The 23,657-nt window shown below is 36.1% G+C and overlaps 1 protein-coding gene and 1 long non-coding RNA gene across 2 annotated transcripts in view; one reads left to right on the top strand and one right to left on the bottom strand.

Moving 5' to 3' along the window:
- LOC139129573 (hormone-sensitive lipase-like) overlaps positions 1-23,657 on the top strand; it is a 377,850-nt gene that overhangs the window by 213,449 nt on the left and 140,744 nt on the right. The gene's annotated exons all lie outside the window — the stretch shown is intronic.
- Positions 10,718-11,571, bottom strand: LOC139129568 (uncharacterized). Its single transcript, XR_011551616.1, has 3 exons — positions 11,500-11,571; positions 11,099-11,133; positions 10,718-10,818 (listed from the first exon to the last, which is right to left on the bottom strand). It is a non-coding gene; the product is annotated as an uncharacterized lncRNA (long non-coding RNA).

Genomic DNA, 23,657 nt, shown 5'->3' with positions numbered 1-23,657 from the left:
ATTCAAATGATTCTATTGAAAAGCTTTTTTGCCTTACACACTAATATTGATACGAAAATATACGGCTTCACTTTCATAACATTAATTTGAAAGGTCTAACACGTGACGCATAGTGACTGAGCCAAAGGTATCGATTAATTATTCTCTCAACCGTGACTCGTGCATTCGTTACAGTCGTTACAATTATTCAAAATATGCATGACACAGCCAGTGTAATTTCCCCGGCTATTCTATTATAATGCAAAGTACAATCCATAAGCTCACAGAGTTAACTTCGATTTGCCAGAAACAGTGTGCATTTGTAGTCTTAAAATTGCAGAGATGATTGATAAAGTAATCAAAATGCGATCCAGAAATAATAGATTATAAGGCAATGCCGACTCCATGTTTTGTTCATTCACACACTTATTGTCGTAGAAAAAAATCAAGTTACTGTACTTCATGATTACTTCAGATAGGAAATAAACACCAATCTTACAGATTAATCTCAGTCTTCTACTTTGCAGCGAATCCTCGTGAGATTTTGTTACATTCTGAACGGACTTCTCGAGTATATCCTTATGGAGCTCAATTCCAATGATTCTTCCGGTCGACCCAACCTGAAAGATTGTGTGTCAGGGTAATCATAGGCTTGTTGGTAATCTGCGTAAATCTGTGTCTTGCTGTCTTTAGCTTAGCACACTGCAAGCTCGATCAGACGTTATTAACTTTGTTACCAGCTGAGTAGAAACCCAATGTCAAACACTTTAGATATCTTTACAGTTTTACATTCACCTCATGAATAAATTACCATAGCTCGTCGTCTAGACTAAAGTGCCTTAATAGTAATTCTTGACATTTACTGTGATCAACCTATAGAGTTTAAGTCACCTCTGAGTCGACTCTTGTCTTTAAAAACCGTATATATAAACGCTCAAAAGTTGGTCTGTATTGGCCTTGGGCAGCCTGATTTATGTCAAGTCTAAGGCGTGCGTTCAGAGTCATAAAGGTAAAGTTAAATTCTTTTAACTGATTTTAAATGCAGGGCAGCTGGATTCAATGTTAGAGATCATGGGTATGCCACAGCTGTGATATTGTTTTTCGGTCACGCTGCATTTTTGCATAATGGAACAGAAGTTTCTTGTGGGGAGTTTTACAAAATATTTTATTGTGCTGCTGCTGGCCAGTGTACAAATAGCCTGTTTTCCATAACCACCCACCCTTTTGCTTGTTTCTCAAAGTGTGGTTCTGGCTTTTTGCAATGTTTAACTTTTCGCAGGATTTAGTCCTTTTAAACTTTTGTATTTCTTTTAGTTTGCCTAGATTAGTTTAATAAGTGGTGTTTTCAGGGGATAGATTTTAGTAGGTCATTTATTGTACAGTTTAGTGTGTAGATTATATTAGAAGGGTTCAAGCGTTCTCCCTGATTCTTGCCATGAGCATATGGTACCCCTCTACCAAATCTGACTCGAATCCGTTCAGGCGTTCCTGGGTTATCGGGTAAAGAGGCAGACAGACAGGCAGGCAGACAGGCAGACAGACAGACAGACATACACACAGACAGAAAGACGTCGCTACTACATTAGCTCACGTGTGTAAACACGTGAGCTAAAATGGAACGGGTAAATATTGTGTGTGAACGGTTTACGCCGGACCTGGGCCAAGTTGACGCCAAAACTATTATTGGCCACGAGCAAGGTGGATAGGTGACTGAGAGGCGAGAAATCCAAATATATTGTTAACAAGGACCAGACGTTTTCATAAACTGTCTGAAGTACAAAGAAAAGTGATTTCAAGGTCGTTCTGAATGAATCACTATTGACTCAATAGTATTAAGTAATAATAGATATGGTATGTGACAGTATATGTTCAGATGATATCTCAGTGTAAGAGTACGATAAATGTGAGAACTGCCTTGAAAACGTGCTTGTAATATGCTTAAAAAGTCTCGGTACTACCGGAAGTCACTGACAATCGGAGCAATATTCAAGTAAATTATTAGTATTTTACGTGAAAACGTTCCAGTCGTCTAAACGCCGAGCAGAAGTAACTTATGTTGTGCACGCTCATAGACACCCGTGGCATGTCCATATATATTTCCTCATCCTTGACAAGAAATGTGAACGAAGAACCGACAAACCATCAATGCCATGCATGTTGTGAAATAAATTTTTGACAAAAAAATACATAATTTCGTAAAAAAGTGAATTTGCATATTTCTGCTTATTTGAACTATATATATATATTATATATATATATATATATATATATATTTCTGCTTAATTTGAACTATATATATATATATATATATATATATATATATATATATATATAATATATATACCATGTATACGATATAACAAAGCAATCTGACATGACGTTTGAAGATGTTAAAAGAGTTTTTGATCAAAAATGAAAAGAAATGCCGCAAAAGTACAAATGTGCAATTTAACCACGATTTCAAGAAAGCTGAGGTCAACCTATGTAAACTGCGTATCATATTTCAAAGCAATCGGATATGCGGTTTTCAAAGGAGCTCATTTCTATATCAAAAACAGCAAAAATGTCCCCAAAATACAAATATTCAAATTTCAAAACGATTTGAAACTAAGTTAGGTCACCCTAAGTGAACTGCATGCACTGTAAAAATAGCGGACGCCAGACGCGTCTTTACGCGTTCAAAATGTAGATGTCAGTGTTCAAATTTGAACAGCTAGTGTTCATATTGTTAACACTAGTGTTCATATTATTAACAGTGATGTTCTAAACCTGAACACGTAGTGTTAACAACCATCTCCTTCAAGTGTTCAAAAACTCAGCCTGACAGAAATGTAGATGTCAGTGTTCAAATTTGAACAGCTAGTGTTCATATTGTTAACACTAGTGTTCATATTATTAACAGTGATGTTCTAAACCTGAACACGTAGTGTTAACAACCATCTCCTTCAAGTGTTCAAAAACTCAGCATGACAGAAATTTTGCAATACTGTAAAACAATTAACAATCTTTAGTGTTTTTTTACTTTACTATGGCTATATTAAATTTACTACTGCATCGCTGTTAGGCAAACGTACACGGATTTTGAAGAAACGAATTTCCCACTAAGTGAAAATATGTCCGGTCTAAAATTACTGAAAGCATGTTTTTTCTAAAAAAGAAAGTATACAAAATAATTTTACACGTTTATTACGGGTTGAAATTTTGAAAGTCGGAAAAGAAAATCAGATAACCACCACGAACGTTTTAATTTAACACCGCGTGCAAGAGGCGTTCTACTCCTTAACACTTGGTGTTCAAGTTTGGTGCCTCTTCTTATCCCGTCATGCATCAAAACGGAAGTTGCGACATTTTTCTTGTAAACGCACGCTGAAGTCGTGATCGTGCGGAGGCAAGACCAGAAAGGGTAAGTTTTCTCTCCAAAATAGTAAAAGGTGTTGAATTTTGAAGCATCTGTACTATTATCCTTTGAAATTATTTGTATAGTACTTTGGAATAGCTAAAATACGTGAAGAAACCTTTTTTTCTTTCAGTGGCTTGTATAACCATACACTAGCTGTAAATACGCAGCGGTATTTTGGGCCATTTTCGATCGTATCGATCGATCGGGTCAAGGGTCATCACCGCAAAATTGTGGTGATGACCCTTGACCCGAGTGCGATCGATATGCCACACACCGCTGCGTAATCACAGCTAACACATGTCTTTTAGTAATCACAATCGTATATAAAACATTAGCTAAACATCGCAGATTGTAAACTCTATTGTTTCAGCATAAGAGAGTTGGCCTTTCTTTTACTTTTCATCAGTTGATGACAAGAAGAAGCCAACATTTTGTAACAGTATCGAAAAGAGGCACTGTGTACCAAAGTCACCCCTTTTTCTTAACCTAATAAGGCCACCTGTCTTTCATTTAAAGTCTCATGTCGCCATAATACCTATTGTTGCATTATTTTCAGGATGTGAAAAGTTGGATTTACCTGGTAATCGAAGAGTTATTACAGAAGCTGATGATGCAAAAATTGAAGAAGATGAGTGTAGAGGTAGCTGTCTGGAAACAAGCTTGAGAACCTCAGTTCATCTCTAATGTAGATTTAAACTTCCGAGGGTCAGTAACTGAATTTTGATAAGTTTCTGTATTTTTGTTCTGAATTTATCTAAGCTTTGGTAGAACGCTATGATCAACTAAATGTTACTGGAGAATAAGTTTTCAAATACTTGTAGTCTCCCTTATCAGACTCAAGAATGGAATGAAGAATTAAAGCAGAATGCGACAGAAAATTCAGAACGAAAAATGTACACTCTGAATTTCTGAATTTTCTGAAATTTTCACTCTGAATTTTCTGTGGCTTTCTGCTTCAATTCTTCATTGCACCTTTGCATCTGATGAAGGAGACGTAACGTCTTTGAAGGCTTAAGCTCCAGTAACATTTAATTGATCATGGCCTGCTACCAAATCTTAGATTATTTTGTATTGTAGATCAACACTTCTTTAGTTCTCGATTTGTTACTGTTTTTTAGCTTTGCTTTTAGCGACGCAGAGCTTATCTAATAGGTGAATGTGAGGCATCGTCCTCAAATTTTTACATCCCAAGCTTTTTTCTTCAAAACGGCCAGTACGATTCCTTTAATATTTGGATTACAGGTGCCCAGAGATTACCCTAATCATATGTCCAAGTTATGGTGAAATACGCAATTTGTATTTTTGAGGCGAATTTTGCTATTTTTGGGCAAAAATCTTCTTCTCTCTTACTGGTGGTTTGACGTCTTCAATATTTAGTAAACATGTCCCTAAGAATGACCTTCGTAAAATTTTGCTAGTTGTGATGAAATATTCAAATCTTTATTAATCATTGCAATTTTTTCGTTTTTGGGTCAAAAAATCTTTAAAAATCTTCTTCAAAACTATTTAATGAACAGCTTTGATATTTTTGACATAAGTCTCTGCGGATAGCTTTTTCAGATTGTTCAAATTATGCAGAAATATGCAAATTTGTATTTTTGAGACATAAAAGACATTTCAGACATTTTTAAGACATAGGGAATTATCAGAATGTGATATATTCAAGTTATGATGAAATTTGCAAGTTTTTTTTTTTTTTTTGGGGGGGTCAATTTTTACCATTTTTGGTAAAAAAAATTGTATCTTAAAAATTACCCGTCTGATAGCTTTGATATTTGCTACACATGTTTTTTTTGGATGATCTCAATTTGATATGTCCAAATCATGGTGAAATCTTCAATTGTGTATTTTTTGCAGCTTTTTTCCATTTTTGGTGAGGCCATCCCGAAGTGAGCTGTCAGAGATCCTTTACATAACACTGCGAGCTCTTTCGACGTCTAAGTCGCTTGTTGTATTGCTATATTGGTGTTGAAATGGCTAACATTTAGGTTGTTGCCATTGGTTTTAGACTGCAGTTTCCTTTTACAAGTGAATTTTAGTAAGGACTGAAATTTCCAGGTTCAACAGCAAATGCTTATTGACATACAGAACAAAACTTATGAAACGAAGTCAAAATTAGTTAATGTGTTTTTAATTTCTGAGAAGTAGAGTTTTGAAATCACTGATTTATTTCAGAGTTTATTTAAAGGTATTACAAACCAAAAAATCTTTTCGTTCATGAAGGACTTTGTTTACAAGGAAATGGGTTTTACACCTCAAAGGACCCACTTTCTGCATGTTGTGTCTTACTGTGAAACTTTGTGACAACTTGACATGTTGTGCATTATGTTGTGTTTACTTTAGTGTGGACAACTATGTACCATGTGCATCAGAGAAGCCGTGACTAACCTTTTTCCAAGTTTGCAATTGTCTATACAAGAGGAAATGTCTCAAACTATCTTACAAAAACGGAGTAAACATTTCATACGAATACGTGTTTTCAACACAATAAGTAAGACAAATTTTGAGCTTTTTCAAAACATATATTTTTGTACGTTTTACAAGTATGAACATATAACGTAATCCACAATATTGAAGTTAAACCTGTTTTGTTATTACTTTGTTCATATATTTTGAAAACGATCGACAGTGTTTATAAAGATTTTCTTTTGTTTATGTTTTGATAGGAAGGTGTTTACACCGTTGGTGTTTTCCTCTGACAAACTTTACAAAGTGGCCATGTTTATTTTCCCATTTTACACTAAATAATTGTATTTTACTCAACTAATTTTTGTGTATTTTTAGAATAAAATAATTTTACTGAATATCAGTGGTCCGTTATGTTATTTCCAGGCTTGAACACCCCCTGAACGCCAAAAGTTAATGTGTTCAACAAGTGCATATCATGTGTTCAATCCTTTAACCAACTTATCGTTGAACGTTTACTGAATATCAGTGGCTTTCTGCTTCAATTCTTCATTGCACCCTTGCATCTGATGAAGGAGACGTCACGTCTTTGAAGGCTTAAGCTCCAGTAACATTTAATTGATCATGGCCTGCTACCAAATCTTAGATTATTTTGTATTGTAGATCAAAACTTCTTTAGTTCTCGATTTGTTACTGTTTTTTAGCTTTGCTTTTAGCGACGCAGAGCTTATCTAATAGGTGAATGTGAGGCATCGTCCTCAAATTTTTACATCCCACTTAACTTTACAGTGTGTAAGATTTCAAAGCAATCGGACTTATGCACTGTAAAGTTAAGTGTTCAAGGATAGAACACCAATTAAACGCCTTTTTGTAACACTTTTTGAACGCGTCTAGACGTTCAGAAATTTAACACTACGTGTTCAACCAACGTTCAATTTTTGAACACACGTGTGCAAATTTTGAACACTATGTGTTCATCAGACATTATATTGAACACATGGTGTTCCATATCTGAACATACGTTGCACATGAAATGTGTTCAAAAAATTGAACGCATTTACGCGTTCAAAGGGCCTGTAACACTTTTTGAACGCATGGACGCCGTTCAACGATAAGTGTGTTAAAGGATTGAACACATGATATGCACTTGTTGAACACATTAACATTTGGCGTTCAGGGGGTGTTCAAGCCTGGAAATAACATAACGGACCACTGATATTCAGTAAAATTATTTTATTCTAAAATACACAAAAATTAGTTGAGTAAAATACAATTATTTAGTGTAAAATGGGAAAATAAACACGGCCACTTTGTAAAGTTTGTCAGAGGAAAACACCAACGGTGTAAACAACCTTCCTATCAAAACATAAATAAAAGAAAATCTTTATAAACACTGTCGATCGTTTTCAAAATATATGAACAAAGTAATGACAAAACAGGTTTATCTTCAATATTGTGGATTACGTTATATGTTCATACTTAGAAAAATGTACAAAAATATCTGTTTTGAAAAGCTCAAAATTTGGCCTACTTATTGTGTTGAAAACACGTATTCGTATGAAACGTTTACTCCGTTTTTGTAAGATAGTTTAAGACATTTCCTCTTGTATAGACAATTGCAAACTTGGAAAAAGGTAAGTCACGGCTTCACTGATGCACATGGTACATAGTCGTCCACACTAAAGCAAACACAACATGTCAAGTTGTCACAAAGTGGCACAGTAAGACACAACATGCAGAAACTGGGTAAAGGGGTCTTTGAAGGTGTGAAACCCGCATTTCCTTGTCCAACAAAGTCCTTCATGAACGAAACGATTTGTTTGTTTGTTTATAATATCTTTAAATAAACTCTGAAATGAATCAGTGACATTTCAAAACTCTACTTCTCAGAAATTAAAAACACATTAACTAATTTTGACTTCGTTTCATAAGTTTTGTTCTGTATGTCAAGAAGCATTTGCTATTGAACCTGGAAATTTCAGTCCTTACTAAAATTCACTTGTAAAAGGAAACTGCAGTCTAAAACCAATGGCAACAACCTCAATGTTAGCCATATCAACACCAATATAGTAATACAACAAGTGACTTAGACGTCGAAAGAGCTCGCTGTGTTATGTAAAGGATCTCTGACAGCTCATTTCGGGATGGCCTCATCAAAAAATGAGAAAATAGCTGCAAAAAATACACAATTGAAGATTTTACCATGATTTGGACATATCAAATTGAGATCATCCCAAAATACATGTGTAGCAAATATCAAAGCTATCAGACGGGTAATTTTCAAGATAGAAATTTTTGACCAAAAATCGTAAAAATTTACCCCAAAATAAAAACTTGCAGATTTCATCATAACTCGAATATATCACATTCTGATAATTCCCTATGTCTTAAAAATGTCTGAAATGTCTTTTATGTCTCAAAAATACAAATTTGCATATTTCTGCATAATTTGAACAATCTGAAAAAGCTATCCGCAGAGACTTATGTCAAAAATATCAAAGCTGTTCATTAAGTAGTTTTGAAGAAGATTTTTAAAGATTTTTTGACCAAAAGGAAAAAAATTGCCTTGAAAAATAAAAATTTAAATATTTCATCACAACTAGCACAAATTTTACGAAGGTCATTCTAAGGGACATGTTTACCAAATATTGAAGACGTCGAACCACCAGTAAGAGAGAAGAAGATTTTTGCCAAAAAATAGCAAAATTCGCCTCAAAAATACAAATTTGCGTATTTCACCATAACTTTAACATATATGATTAGGGTAATCTCTAGGAACCTGTACTCCAAATATTAAAGGAATCGTACAAGCCGTTTTGAAGAAAACTTGAAAAGCTTGGGATGTAAAAATTTGAGGACGATGCCTCACATTCACCTATTAGATAAGCTCTGCGTCGCTGAAAGCTAAGCTAAAAAAAGTAACAAAATCGAGAACAAAAGACGTGTTGATCTACAGTACAAAATAATCTAAGAGTGGTAGCAGGCTATGATCAACTAAATGTTACTGGAGCATAAGCCTTCAAAGACGTGACGTGTCCTTCATCAGATGCAATGGTGCAATGAAGAATTGAAGCAGAAAGCGACAGAAAATTCAGAGTGAAAATTTCAGAAAATTCAGAAATTCAGAAGGGTGTACATTTTTGACTCTGAATTTTCTGTCGCTTTCTGCTTTAATTCTTCATTCCACCATTGCATATGATAAGGGAGACTACACGTATTTTAAAACTTATTCTCCAGTAACATTTAGTTGATCATAGCGTTCTACCAAAGCTTAGATAAATTCAGAACAAAAATACAGAAACTTATCAAAATTCAGTTACTGACCCTCGGAAGTTTAAATCTACATTAGAGATGATCTGAGGTTTTCAAGCTTGTTTCCAGGCAACTACTTGTACACTCATCTTCTTCAATTTCTATCCCATCAGTTTCTGTAATAACTCTTCGATTACCAGGTAAATCCAACTTTTCACATCCTGAAAATAATGCAACAATAGGTAATATGGCGACATGAGACTTTAAATGAAAGACAAGGTGGCCTTATTAGGTTAAGGAAAGGGGTGACTTTGGTATACAGTGCCTCTTTTCGATACTGTTACAAAATATTGGCTTCTTCTTGTCATCAACTGATGAAAAGTAAAAGAAAGGCCAACTCTCATATGCTGAAACAATATAGTGTACACTCTGCGATGTTTAACTAATGTTTTATATGCGATTGTGATTACTAAAAGACATGTGTTAGCTGTGATTACGCAGCGGTGTGTGGCATATCGATCGCGCTCGGGTCAAGGGTCATCGCCACAGTTTTGCCGTGATGACCCTTGACCCGAGTGCGATCGATACGCCATGGCCCAAACACCGCTGCGTATTCACAGCCTTTGTATGGTATACCAGCCACTGAAAGAAAAAGTTTTTTTCACGTATTTTAGCTATTCCAAAGTACGACACAAATAATTTCAAAGGATAATAATACAGATGCTTCAAAATTCAACACCTTTTACTATTTTGGAGAGAAAACTTACCCTTTCTGGTCTTGCTTCCGCACGATCACGACTTCAGCGTGCGTTTACAAGAAAAATGTCGCAACTTCCGTTTTGATGCATGACGGGATAAGAAGAGGCACCAAACTTGAACACCAAGTGTTAAAGAGTAGAACGCCTCTTGCACGCCGATGTTAAAATTAAAACGTTCATGGTGGTTTTCTGATTTTCTTTTCCAAATTTCAAAATTTCAACCCGTAATAAACGTGTAAAATTATTTTGTATACTTTCTTTTTTAGAAAAAACATGCTTTCAGTAATTTTAGACCGGAGATATTTTTCACTTAGTGGGAAATTCGTTACATCAAAATCCGTGTATGTTTGCCGGACGGCGATGCAGTAGTAAATTTACTATAGCCATAGTTAAGTAAAAACCACTAAAGATTGTTAATTGTTTTACAGTATTGCAAAATTTCTGTAATGCTGAGTTTTTGAACACTTGAAGGAGATTGTTCTTAACACTACGTGTTCAGGTTTAGAACATCATTGTTAATAATATGAACACTAGTGTTAACAATATGAACACTAGCCGTTCAAATTTGAACACCGACATCTACATTTTGAACGCGTAAAGACGCGTCTGGCGTCCGCTATTTTTACAGTGTGGTTTCAGAGAAGAAGGCAATTGTTAACGGATGACGGATGACAGACGGACGACGACGGACGACGACGGAAAATCAGCCTATTTGATAAGCTCCGCGTCGCTGACAGCGGAGCTAAAAATGACAGGCTCAAGAACATTAGCAAATTATCACAGAGAAGGTTGAGAGACAAATACCTCGCCATAGCATAACATGGTACCGTTCTTGCCACCATGTATAGACATAGAGAGCTATATGGCTAATGCATTTATCGGCAATAAACCACAAGTACAATATACGGACGAACTTACCATAATCGCCATGCAAGTGGCTAGGTAACCACTGCCGGACCCGACGTCCAATGCTGAGCTGCCTTCTTTCAAATTGTCACAAAGGAGTTCCAGACATTGGGCATGCTAAAGGATGCAAAGTAAGTAAGAAATATTCGACCGAAAATGTTCACAGGATAAAGTTTTAGAGAACCAGAGAAATATATTTAATAATTTTCAGGGTTTACTCATGTATGTGTCAGTGCTCTTTATTATGACACGCTGTAAGCGTTGTAACGCAACCCAGAATATCCACTTCATAAAATATATAGATTAACAATCTCCAAAATGCATGTTAATTTCACTTTTTTAGCAGTTTGCCATGTTCAAGTAGCATAATATTAACTTCAGAAACCAAAAAACTTACCATATTTGGAGCGCTAATATTTACACCAGGATATCCTTAAGGTAAATTAAAATGAAATGTTACATGTAAGATTGGAATTTGTAGTTCTGTTTACAACTGTATGAAAGTATAAATACTTAAATGTCATATCTTGTCCGTTTGTGCTATAATAAAATCACTTACCCATGCCACTTGCAATTTATTATCTCTTTGTATCATCACCTTGACATGTAACTTGTGGATGTGGGCGACATTATAGGGAAATTGCCGAAGATATGTTGGTCTTTGATTCCGAATAACCATTATAGCAGCACTATTCTTAATCTCGTATGATATGAGTTTTAGTTCCTCTTGTCTCTTGTCTCTGGCGCACTCTGTGTATTTATTTTATTTTAAGAGTTGAGAAGATACTATCGACTTACCGAGTGACTGCGGACTGTCATAATAAGGGCAAGTATCGCAAAATTCTCGTCTGTCAACAGCTTTCATCGCTGTTTGTACCTTTGCGGTTTTGATGGCACCTTTCTCTGGCATACATAAATATAAGAGACAACTTATAATGTAGTAAAAAATGACAGAAATTTAAGTGTGTCTTAATCAAAACTAACGAATAAATCTTAAATCATTTTAATGTTAACTGAAATGATACAAAACATATTAAAATACATTCGTTTGGCTAATTTTTATACGACCACATCACAATCAATTACGATAGATGACATGCAAAAATACCGCATCTTAAGTTATCTCTACAAAGAAAATTTCTAAAAACTCACCCTTGAGATGCTGGATCAGTTTTTCATGTCTCGCTAAAGGGAGACCTGAAAGTTAGTGGAGAAACGTTGACATCTTCAGACATGAAAAGAAGGAGCAACTTAAAAATGTCAAACACCCTTCCCCTTAAAGTTCTTTATCAGGTTGTAAATTATAAACTTAGCTTTCACCTCTCCCACTAATGACATGTTAGATAAATAAAACAATAAAAGCGATTCATCCTATACTAGAGAAATACATGATAATTCGCATGGATACGTTTTACAAACTGTTCAACTCGACAGTGTTGAAATTTAAGGTGGATATGAACAAAATTTTCTCCTCGACTGAAATATCCGTATACGTATTCACACACTAGTCCCGTCCTACTAATTTAGCTTAAATGCAAACTTCCATGCATGTATTCGTCGGTCCGTCAATACCTACCTAACTATATACCTACACTGTAAAGTTTACAGTATTGTAAAATTTCTATAATGCTTAGTTTTTGAACACTCGAAAAAGATGGTTGTTAACACTCCGTGTTCAGGTTTAGAACATCATTGTTAATTATATGAACACAAGTGTTAACAATATGAACACTAGCCATTCAAATTTGAACACTGACATCTACATTTTGAACGCGTAAAGACGCGTCTAGCGTCCAATATATTTACAGTGTACCTACCTACCTACCTACCTACACATACATACATACATACATACATACATACATACATACATACATACATACATACATACATACATACATACATACATACATACATACATACATATGCACACGCACAACATTTTCCTTCATACCTCTGTGAGTTGTTATCAGCCTGTCCATTACATCCAAACATAGCAGATGTTGCGTTGGAATTTCACAAGTTCTTCGTCTGGGATAGTACATTTATTCACCCAAGGTCTTCCTTTCAGGATATACTTTTTGTGGTCTTCCAAAAACTCTGTCTGTCTGTCGACATTGATGTAGTAAACTTCATCGGTGCTTGCTTCTGAAAGGAAGCATCAGCTACTTGATTGAAGGTTTAAAGGCGGTGATAGTAGTTTCACTGGCACCATCATAAATTTGTTGCATGTTTTATTGATACAAGACTCTATAATAATTATCTATTACGGTATTTGAATTTGCTATGCAACAATATTCTTCTAAAAGGAGTGTACGATAACTTGACTAAGGGACAGAATATCTGTACAAAATGTGGATGTTTAGCATAATTACTGAAATTCATTCAATATGTAAATGAGCTATTTATAAGAATATCATGTTCATAAAACCTGTGAAATAACAAGAACTACGTATAATCAATTTATTACGAGACTTATATATCTAACGTCGCGCGCTCCATAGCATTCAATGGCAACTCTTTCATTACATCGTGGGCAGCAATATTATCTTGACTGAAAGTGAACTGGAACTATTTTCAACTTGCCTACTTGGGATATAAATATTATAAAATAACATATTTTACATAGGAAATACCGTTTCTTCTCGAATAAATAAACTGCATAACAGTGACGTGAATATATTAATTTGCCATTCGATGATGAAATTCATTCGTTTCATTATTGCTACAGATTTTCGTCTAACATGAACATGAAGTATGTGCTTGTCATTTGTAAAAAAACCTAAAAATTTGGACTGAAAGCCATATAACAGAGGCACGTAATAAAAACATTATAGCCCAAGACAAGAGACTATGTACCCTCGCCGTAGTACACCATTTGCCCTTCTGACGTCGGGCAAATGATCACCTGCCCTCGGGCGCAAAGTCCCATGTTTAAGCTTTCATATATGATATGGCACAGGTCAATTCGCTTTCCGATGTTCTAGCCTAAGGCCATTATGCCGTGGCAAGGTGACAGATAATGGCAGCTCCTTTATTGTAACTGTGTTTCTTTACACAGAGTTCTGGGGCTTAGTTGGGCCGGATATGTGTCGAGATTACTGTTTTCTCTACCATGATACAGTCCTAGGGACTCTTATGTTTTTTTTTCATATTCTTCCTTTTGGTAATCCAACTTAATTAAGGTAGCTTTCCGCCTTTGTTTTGGTATTTTGAGATAAAAACACGATTTTTCTTTTATCCCTGAAAAGTATTCCTATAATATTGATCTTCCTTGTGTGTAGAATATCTTGGTCGTGAAGTTCCTGTTTTTGGGTGAAATTCTGGAATAAAAATGTATGAGAGGCACAGGTTTACATTTTGGCATTTGAGACTACCGTTAAGTCTTGATTGACAAGGGATTACGCTAAGCAAGCAGCGTCACAGTATTCGCATGCACTTGGACAACATCCGCTGTGAAAATCCCATTAGCACCTACCGTTCACTGCGTGGGTCAAGACCATAGAGTGTACCTGGCGAAAGGTGGTCTTACCGTTTTTCTCATAGGGGTGGCCGCTCCCAAAAGATCATAATTTATCGACACAATCGGACAAGGTCAGACTTATGACATTGTTGACGGTACAATTTCAGATTACAAAAATGGCCCACACACTAAATGTTTTATCTGGGACATTTTTGTGCTTTTGTAAAAGCACCAGGAGTGGTGGATAAGTTTCGTAATGTTAAACATCTTTGAAGAGGCTGTCCCGTATACATAATGGTACGTTCCACTGGCGGCCTCAGTGACAGCGGGAACACTTGAATACCGCAACAGACACCCTTCACATCTTCAACATTCAAGCAACATTCGGCCTCTTTCGGCCGAAGTTTCGGCTTCTTTTGGCCCCAAGACATTTCGACACCCCCGTTACGATTTATTTTTTTTCCCTTCAAACTTATAAGTAACTGACAGACCAGTCATATTCATAAGCGTGACCTTTGCGTTCTGACCAGTATGACTTTTACAGTGCCGTTTAGGCCCGCTTTTCAAACTTTGACAGTGTCGGCGGCTATTGCTATTGAAAATGATATGAAACTCTTTTCTCACGGTTTTTCACCATGTTCTCACAAACTTAAGCATGTGAATGCTGACACTATACTTCTCAGTGTTTTGATTTGTAACATTTGGCACGAGTTCCCCCAGCCAGGTAGTGCCGAAACGTCTTTGGTCGCGTTGCCTAAACGTCTTGGCGTCGGAAATTGTGCGGCCGAAACGACTTTGCTCCAAAAGGTCTAGAAACCCGACATTGTCCGTTCGATGAGAATACTGAGTGAGTTGAATAATTTATGAATAAAAATGAACTTGAACTACTTGGGATTAGAAAATACAAGGTGGAAACAAATTGCATGGGCTTCAAGACATCGACAGGAATTTTCCCAAGGCAAAATACGTAGCGATGCAGAAATCACACGCCACAAAACAATAGCTGCTTTGGTTTGCAGACGTTTTGGCACAATGGCAGTGAATTGATAATGTCGAAGTCGTTTCAATCCCGCGGTCCCGTTTTTCCTTGTCCCATTTCGTAACCGACCTTGACAAGGTAAAAACATACGTCGACTAACAAATGTTCATCGTACACCGGACGAATGTGAATCAAATGATTTTATGGGAATGGACACGACAACATTGTTATCAGTTATCATGGCAGTAGCCAAAATGCTGCAGGACCGAAGACAAATTTCAATGTGAATTTGACCGTCACAACGTAATAACGTAATCGCCCTGAGTTTTCATCAACATGTCATCATTGGTCGGTAAACCATTGAATGAGACGCTTACGGGCTAACTACTTGAATACAGTGCAAAACACCATCCTAATCCTGAAATTTACATGTAATGAAGACGGGTCTGATATCATATTCGCCTGGAATCAATGGTACTCATGTTCGATACGAACGACAGCAGAGAGTTATCTATCTGTGACGTATGACGCTTGACGAGCGGTCTATCTCATGCAACTTGCGCTTGATGAAATGACGTACTTTTCTCTGTGTTCATGTTTTCTCAACTTATCTCCTTTGACTTTTATGCCGCCGACAGGCGATTGGCTCATTTTAGCATAAATGACTCCAGAAACGGTCTCTCACCCACAGAAATGCTGTACAGAGTGAGAACGAACTATTGTCTCAGAAATGCTTGTAGTTTGACTAGTGTTAATCGGTTTTCAAGGCGCGTGAAGATCTAAATATGGCTGCTCACTAGAATCCTCGGTTACTCTATATGAATCACAGCATGGAGCTGTTCTTTTTATCTCCATGATCACAGACAGCGCAAATGTACATCCACATACAAACGCAGATATTTTTGTTGTCAGCCAATACTGTTTTCCCTATATCACGCATCGGGCTCGCTTTCATTCCGCAGCCGTGAGTCGTTTCCGAGGTCGAATCGAATACTGCCATAAACTTACACTGTAGTGTACGCTTGTCATGGAGGTAATAATCCAAGCGCTCGTGTAGACGGCATCGAGATGCCGTAGCAGTTCCGACAGTTAGGTCGAACAGTTAATACTCTATTTAAACCTTACAACTAATCAGTCAACAGATTATGCATAATCCCTTCCCTGGCACTCCCCAAGTTTATTTACTCATCAGCAACTGTGTAGATTGCGCTCTAAAAAGAGTACAACGCTCCCAAAATTCACCCTTTTTAGCCTCATTTCGACCGTTGACGCTGATTTCAATGAGTGAATATACTGTTGAAGTTGAACACTTTGATTTCACTATCTGGTTTTAGTGTTTTGTCGGTTGAGTACATTGTTTATTGCCATTCAAAAGGAAAAACCCGAACCAATTTACTAAATCGCCTTTTTCTCAGTTCGGCATTTTGTCACATTGCAGCACGTTCAAAAGAGTTTAACTCGAGAACGCGTGAACGGAAGTTCACCAGATTTTCACAGACGTTTGTCAAGTAGGTTGTCTCCAAAACCGTGTCTCAGTTTTTTTATGAAGATTTTTAAAGTCGAGTTATTGCTGCTTAATTAGGCGGCATTGTAAGACTAATCGGTGGATAAACTTTGACTCAACGATGTGAAAAAACTAAGGCCTTTTTCAAAAATCTGAGACACGGTTTTGTAGCCAGTATTCTGAAGACCAATTGCCCGTTAACACCTAAACAATAGCCCCTCTCCGCTCAGACTTAAACTTTTTTACGTGAGACCACCCATTTTCTTTACACTTTCACTAAGATCTTCAAAAAATTCATCGCACACTAATTTTCTCGATAAAACAAAAAAATTCATAGAAATAGCTTTCAGGTGATATATAATACTTGGGTAAAAGTACACATCTTGATGGCAAAATTTACGTTTGAAAATAGGTCGTCGCAAAGGGGGAAAGCTATCTTAAAAGTTGGCCAAAATAGGTTCAACAGCATTGGCAGCCCACACTGTAAAGTTAAGTGTTCAAGGATAGAACACCAATTAAACGCCTTTTTATTACACTTTTTGAACGCGTCTAGACGTTCAGAAATTTAACACAACGTGTTCAACCAACGTTCAATTTTTGAACATACGTGTCCAGATTTTTAACACTATGTGTTCATCAGACATTATATTGAACACATGGTGTTCCATATCTGAACAGACATTGCACGTGAAATGTGTTCAAAAATTTGAACGCATTTACGCGTTCAAAGGGCTGTAACACTTTTTGAACGCATGGACGCCGTTCAACGATAAGTGTGTTAAAGGATTGAACACATGATATGCACTTGTTGAACACATTAACTTTTGGAGTTCAGGGGGTGTTCAAGCCTGGAAATAACATAACGGACCACTGATATTCAGTAAAATTATTTTATTCTAAAAATACACAAAAATTAGTTGAGTAAAATACAATTATTTAGTGTAAAATGGAAAAATAAACATGGCCACTTTGTAAAGTTTGTCAGAGGAAAACACCAACGATGTAAACACCTTCCTATCAAAACATAAACAAAAGAAAATCTTTATAAACACTGTCGATCGTTTTCAAAATATATGAACAAAGTAATGACAAAACAGGTTTAACTTCAATATTGTGGATTACGTTATATGTTCATACTTGTAAAAACGTACAAAAATATCAAAAAGCTAAAAATTTGGCTTACTTATTGTTTTGAAAGCACGTATTCATATGAAATGTTTACTCCATTTTTGTAAGATAGTTTAAGACATTTCCTCTTGTATAGACAATTGCAAACTTGGAAAAGGGTTAGTCACGGCTTCTCTGATGCACATGGTACGTAGTTGTCCACACTAAAGTAAACACAACATGTCAAGTTGCCACAAAGTGTCACAGTGAGACACAACATGCAGAAAGTGGGTAAAGTGGGTCCTTGGAGGTGTAAAACCGATTTCCTTGTCCAACAGAGTCCTTCATGAACGAAAAGATTTGTTTGTTTGTAATACCTTTAAATAAACTCTGAAATAAATCAGTGACATTTCAAAACTCTACTTCTCAGAAATTAAAAACACATTAACTAATTTTGACTTCGCTTCATAAGTTTTGTTCTGTATGTCAATAAGCATTTGCTGTTGAACCTGGAAATTTCAGTTCTTACTAAAATTCACTTGTAAAAGGAAACTGCAGTCTAAAACCAATGGCAACAACCTAAATGTTAGCCATTTCAACACCAATATAGCAATACAACAAGCGACTTAGACGTCGAAAGAGCTCGCAGTGTTATGTAAAGGATCTCTGACAGCTCACTTCGGGATGGCCTCACCAAAAATGGGAAAATAGCTGCAAAAAAATACACAATTGAAGATTTCACCATGATTTGGACATATCAAATTGAGATCATCCCAAAAAACATGTGTAGCAAATATCAAAGCTATCAGACGGGTAATTTTTAAGATACAAATTTTTTGACCAAAAATGGTAAAAATTGACCCCAAAATAAAAACTTGCAGATTTCATCATAACTTGAATATATCACATTCTGATAATTCCCTATGTCTTAAAAATGTCTTAAATGTCTTTTATGTCTCAAAAATACAAATTTGCATATTTCTGCATAATTTGAAGAATCTGAAAGAGCTATCTGCAGAGACTTATGTCAAAAATATCAAAGCTGTTCATTAAGTAGTTTTGAAGATGATTTTTAGAGATTTTTTGACCAAAAACGAAAAAAATTGTCATGAAAAATAAAGATTTGAATATTTCATCACAACTAGCACAAATTTTACGAAGGTCATTCTTTGGGACATGTTTACCAAATATCGAAGACGTCGAACCACCAGTAAGAGAGAAGAAGATTTTTGCCCAAAAAATAGCAAATTTTCGCCTCAAAAATACAAATTTGAGTCTTTCATCATAACTTTAACATATATGATTAGGGTAATCTCTGGGAACCTGTACTCCAAACATTAAAGGAATCGTACCGGCCATTTTGAAGAAAAGCTTGGGATGTAAAAATGTGACGACGATGCCTCACATTCACCTATTAGATAAGCTCTACGTCGCTAAAAGCAAGGCTTAAAACAGTAACAAATCGAGAACAAAAGACGTGTTGATCTACAATACAAAATAATCTAAGATTTGGTAGCAGGCTATGATCAAGTAAATGTTACTGGATCATAAGCCTTCAAAGACGTAACGTCTCCTTCATCAGATGCAAGGGTGCAATGAAGAATTGAAGCAGAAAGCGACAGAAAATTCAGAGTGAAAATTTCAGAAAATTCAGAAATTCAGAGTGTACATTTTTCACTCTGAATTTTCTGTCGCTTTCTGCTTTAATTCTTCATTCCACCCTTGCATCTGATAAGGGAGACTACACGTATTTTAAAACTTATATTCCAGAAACATTTAGTCGATCATAGCGTCCTACCAAAGCTTAGATAAATTCAGAACAAAAATAGAGAAACTTATCAAAATTCAGTTATTGACCCTCGGAAGTTTAAATCTACATTGGAGATGAACTGAGATTCTCAAGCTTGTTTCAAGACAGCTACCTCTACACTCATCTTCTTCAATTTCTGCACCATCAGCTTCTGTAATAACTCTTCGATTACCAGTTTAATCCAACTATTCACATCCTGAAAATAATGCAACAATAGGTATTATGGCGACATGAGACTTTAAATGAAAGACAAGGTGGCCTTATTAGGTTAAGGAAAAGGGGTGATTTTGGTATACAGTGCCTCTTTTCGATACTGTTACAAAATATTGGCTTCTTCTTGTCATCAACTGATGAAAAGTAAAAGAAAGGCCAACTCTCATATGCTGAAACAATAAAGTGTACACTCTGCGATGTTTAACTAATGTTTTATATGCGATTGTGATTACTAAAAGACATGTGTTACCTGTTATTACACAGCGGTGTGTGGCATATCGATCGCGCTCGGGTCAAGGGTCATCGCCACAGTTTTGCGGTGATGACCCTTGACCAGAGTGCGATCGATACACCATGGCCCAAAACATCGCTGCGTATTTACAGCTAGTGTATGGTATACAAGCCACTGAAAGCCACTTCACGTATTTTAGCTATTCCAAAGTACTACACAAATAATTTCAAAGGATAATAATACAGATGCTTCAAAATTTAACACCTTTTACTATTTTGTAGGGAAAACTTACCCTTTCTGGTCTTGCTGCTGCACGATCACGACTTCAGTATGCATTTACAAGAAAAATGTCGCAACTTCCGTTTTGATGCATGACGGGATAAGAAGAGGCACCAAACTTGAACACCAAGTGTTAAGGAGTAGAACGCCTCTTGCACGCCGATGTTAAAATAAAACGTTCATGGTGGTTATCTTATTTTCTTTTCCAAATTTCGAAATTTCAACCCGTAATAAACGTGTAAAATTATTTATATACTTTCTTTTTAGAAAATAACATGCTTTCAGAAATTTTAGACCGGGATATTTTTTATAGTATAGTAAAAAACACTAAAGATTGTTAATTGTTTTACAGTATTGCAAAATTTCTGTCATGCTGAGTTTTTGAAAACTAGAAGAAGATGGTTGTTAACACTACGTGTTCAGGTTTAGACATCATTGTTAATAATATGGACACTAGTGTTAACAATATGAACACTAGCCGTTCAAATTTGAACACCGACATGTACATTTTGAACGCGAAAAGACGCGTCTGGCGTCCGCTATTTTTGCATGTTGAACATAGTAAATGCCGTTCCCATTTTACTACCTGAAGTTGTACTGTGCATTCGTTCACGGCAATCCCATGGTGCTATCATTAAATCTTCTAAGCCAGTGGAAAAAAAGATATCCTGCCCTGACTGATTTTGCAACATACAATGCACGGGCAATTACAACATGATAAAAGTGAACGTATTTGTCAAGAAGGACTCGAACAACAGATCAGTATTTGGAGGTTATAATGTTCTACACCTTACATCAAGGTATGCCCAAAACTTTCATCAGACTGCGTTGAAATCTAGTTCACGTGAAAATCCTGGGACATGTTTGAGGTCAGGGACATTGTTGAGGCCTTAACGCATGTTAAATCAATTGGCGAAAGATAGATGTACTTTGAATGTGTATCATGCCTAACTTATAACGGTAACATTATATCGCTTTGTCAGTTATGTTGAGCAATACTTAGTGAACAAAACAGAGATGATGAAATTACCTTCGGTTTTTCGTATGTAGTCTCGCAAATCCGTGCACAATTGTCCGGCCTTGGTCAATGTTTCACCTTCGATTCATCCCTTTCAATGTCAGGGATTGGAAAAGGGCAAACCGATAGAAAGTAATGATCTTTGCCTTGCTTAAATTTAAAGGTATATGATGAGTCAGGCTTATCATCTTCCTTGGATTCTAAATATGGATTGATCTTTAGAAGATTGATTAAAACCTGTGAAGATCCGTCATCAACGAAAATCTTGATGTTTTGATGAAGAACAGGCCACATCGATGATTTCACACAATGTCTCCAAATTTCCATTTTTTGTGAGCGTGAGAGGCTCTTGTTTGTCGTAAAGCATTTTCTCTCTTGGAAGAGATTATAGGCGTTCAGGTCATGGTAGCGCCACAATAATTGCCATTTCTCTGCGACCAACATTTCCCCAAGAGCAGCAGAATGTACATCGCCAAAAAGAACGATAAATACTGAATCTGAATATAATAATAAAAAGAAAATTGTTGGATGATGAACGATACGAGCAGAGAGCTCGTATCCAGAGTTGAACAGTTTGATATGTATTTATATAATATTCCTATGAAATGCCCTTTTATTTTAACTTTATTTTACGTATTTTTGCTAGTTATACTTGTTATTAAAAAAAGTAATTTCTTGAGAGTAAGATTTGTGACTAATATAGCTTTGTACAAGGTATTAGCATCAAAAGGATATCTGATTTCTGATTTCTCATCAGTTTGTTTTCAGACGTTTGCCTTCCCTCAGAATTAGACCATCAAGAAAACATAAAAAATGACACTTCTGACACTTCAAATTTTAAACGAAGTTAATAATGTCTGCCAATTGCACTTTCGTGGTGGTTGTTCTGTATGAATATCACCAGGACTATGCTGTAGATGAGTAATTTAAACAGGGTATGTTATCATCTCGATTTATAATATGGTCACTGTCAGACATTTTCTTATTATTCCTAGTTATTAACTTGATAAATCATTCCATGAGCTATCATTAATAGACTTATTGACATACCTTTTGGCCTGGCTAACGTCATTAGCATGCGATATTCAAGCCAATGATCAAATTCTCTGTCTCGTATATTAGGTGTAATTGACACACGTTCTAAGACCTCTGTATCTATTGCCAATACCGTTGTAATGGACTTGAATCTGTCTCTGTCATCGGTTCTGCCGTCATATCTTCGAATAGTGATGCTGGGTCCCCCTTTTGAAAATGTCTCCCTCAGATCGTTTTCGATGATCGCTCCCACTGTTTCATGTTCTTTACATTTTGAGAAAACTTCGATTAAATTGTTATTATCTGTAATCGTAAGGAGATGATTTAAGCGCACTTGTTGACATATTAGAAAATGGACATGTTAAAAGGTTTGCAAAGGAAGAGCCATAGATGTAAATATTGTCATAAATTCTATAGCCTTTCACATGACGTAGTTTTTTAGTGGTTTATTAACCATGACGGTATCATAGCACTTAAAAGAATGTGAGCTGGGTAGTAAGATATTTTATGGCACAATTGCGACATGTGGCATTGTTTTGAAGCTTAGAGTGGACCGGCACACTTTCGACAGCCTATTAACAATAGTAATCGTATTGTCATCTAATGAACCCGCACAGTCATAATTGTACAGTAGAGAGATATGTACTAATCTTGGAGAGTACTTCGATAGACATAACTTACATTTAGATATTTAACCGACCAGAATGATTAACAAAGCTCATCACCTGTCAATACGTCTTTGTAGGGCCCAGAGGAACGACATTTTAATACGTTTTCCTGAAAAGTATTCGTGACTTTGAGTAGAAATGACATCTGTTTAGACGTTTGAATCTTAGAATATTTCAAAATCAAAGAATAAAACTAGCTTATGGGCTGAAACCCTAGTTGCGTTCAAAACTATTATTCGTAAATAATCGAGCATAAAGCAGATTGAACATTCTCAAACAGCCGTAGGTGACATGGCAGTTGTTGAGTTAGTCTATGCAACAAATGTTAGATTTTACAGCTTTTTGTTTCACTTCGAATTCGGTTCTGCATAACCCTATGACATAGATATTTTAGTCGGCTCTGGCCGACTCATACGATTCATATGATTCATATGGTTCATGTGATTTATCGATTATGTCCCTACCTGAAAGTCTAAGCTGCTGGCTTATAGTTATCCAGAATTCCATAGCATTTGAAACACACAAACATAGCAGTCGGGATTAAAGGTATGGAAATCGATCCAGGGCCTAGGAGTGGCACATGTAAAACTGTGTGTATCTTTGCTTCAGAGGCGGAATAAACTAAGAGTGTATCTATTTATCCAGGAA

The sequence above is a fragment of the Ptychodera flava genome, chromosome 3 (genome assembly GCF_041260155.1).
Source record: "Ptychodera flava strain L36383 chromosome 3, AS_Pfla_20210202, whole genome shotgun sequence".
Taxonomy (NCBI): Eukaryota; Metazoa; Hemichordata; class Enteropneusta; family Ptychoderidae; genus Ptychodera; species Ptychodera flava.
Note: the sequence above shows the minus strand (reverse complement) of the source record. Positions and strands in the feature narration are given on the sequence as shown.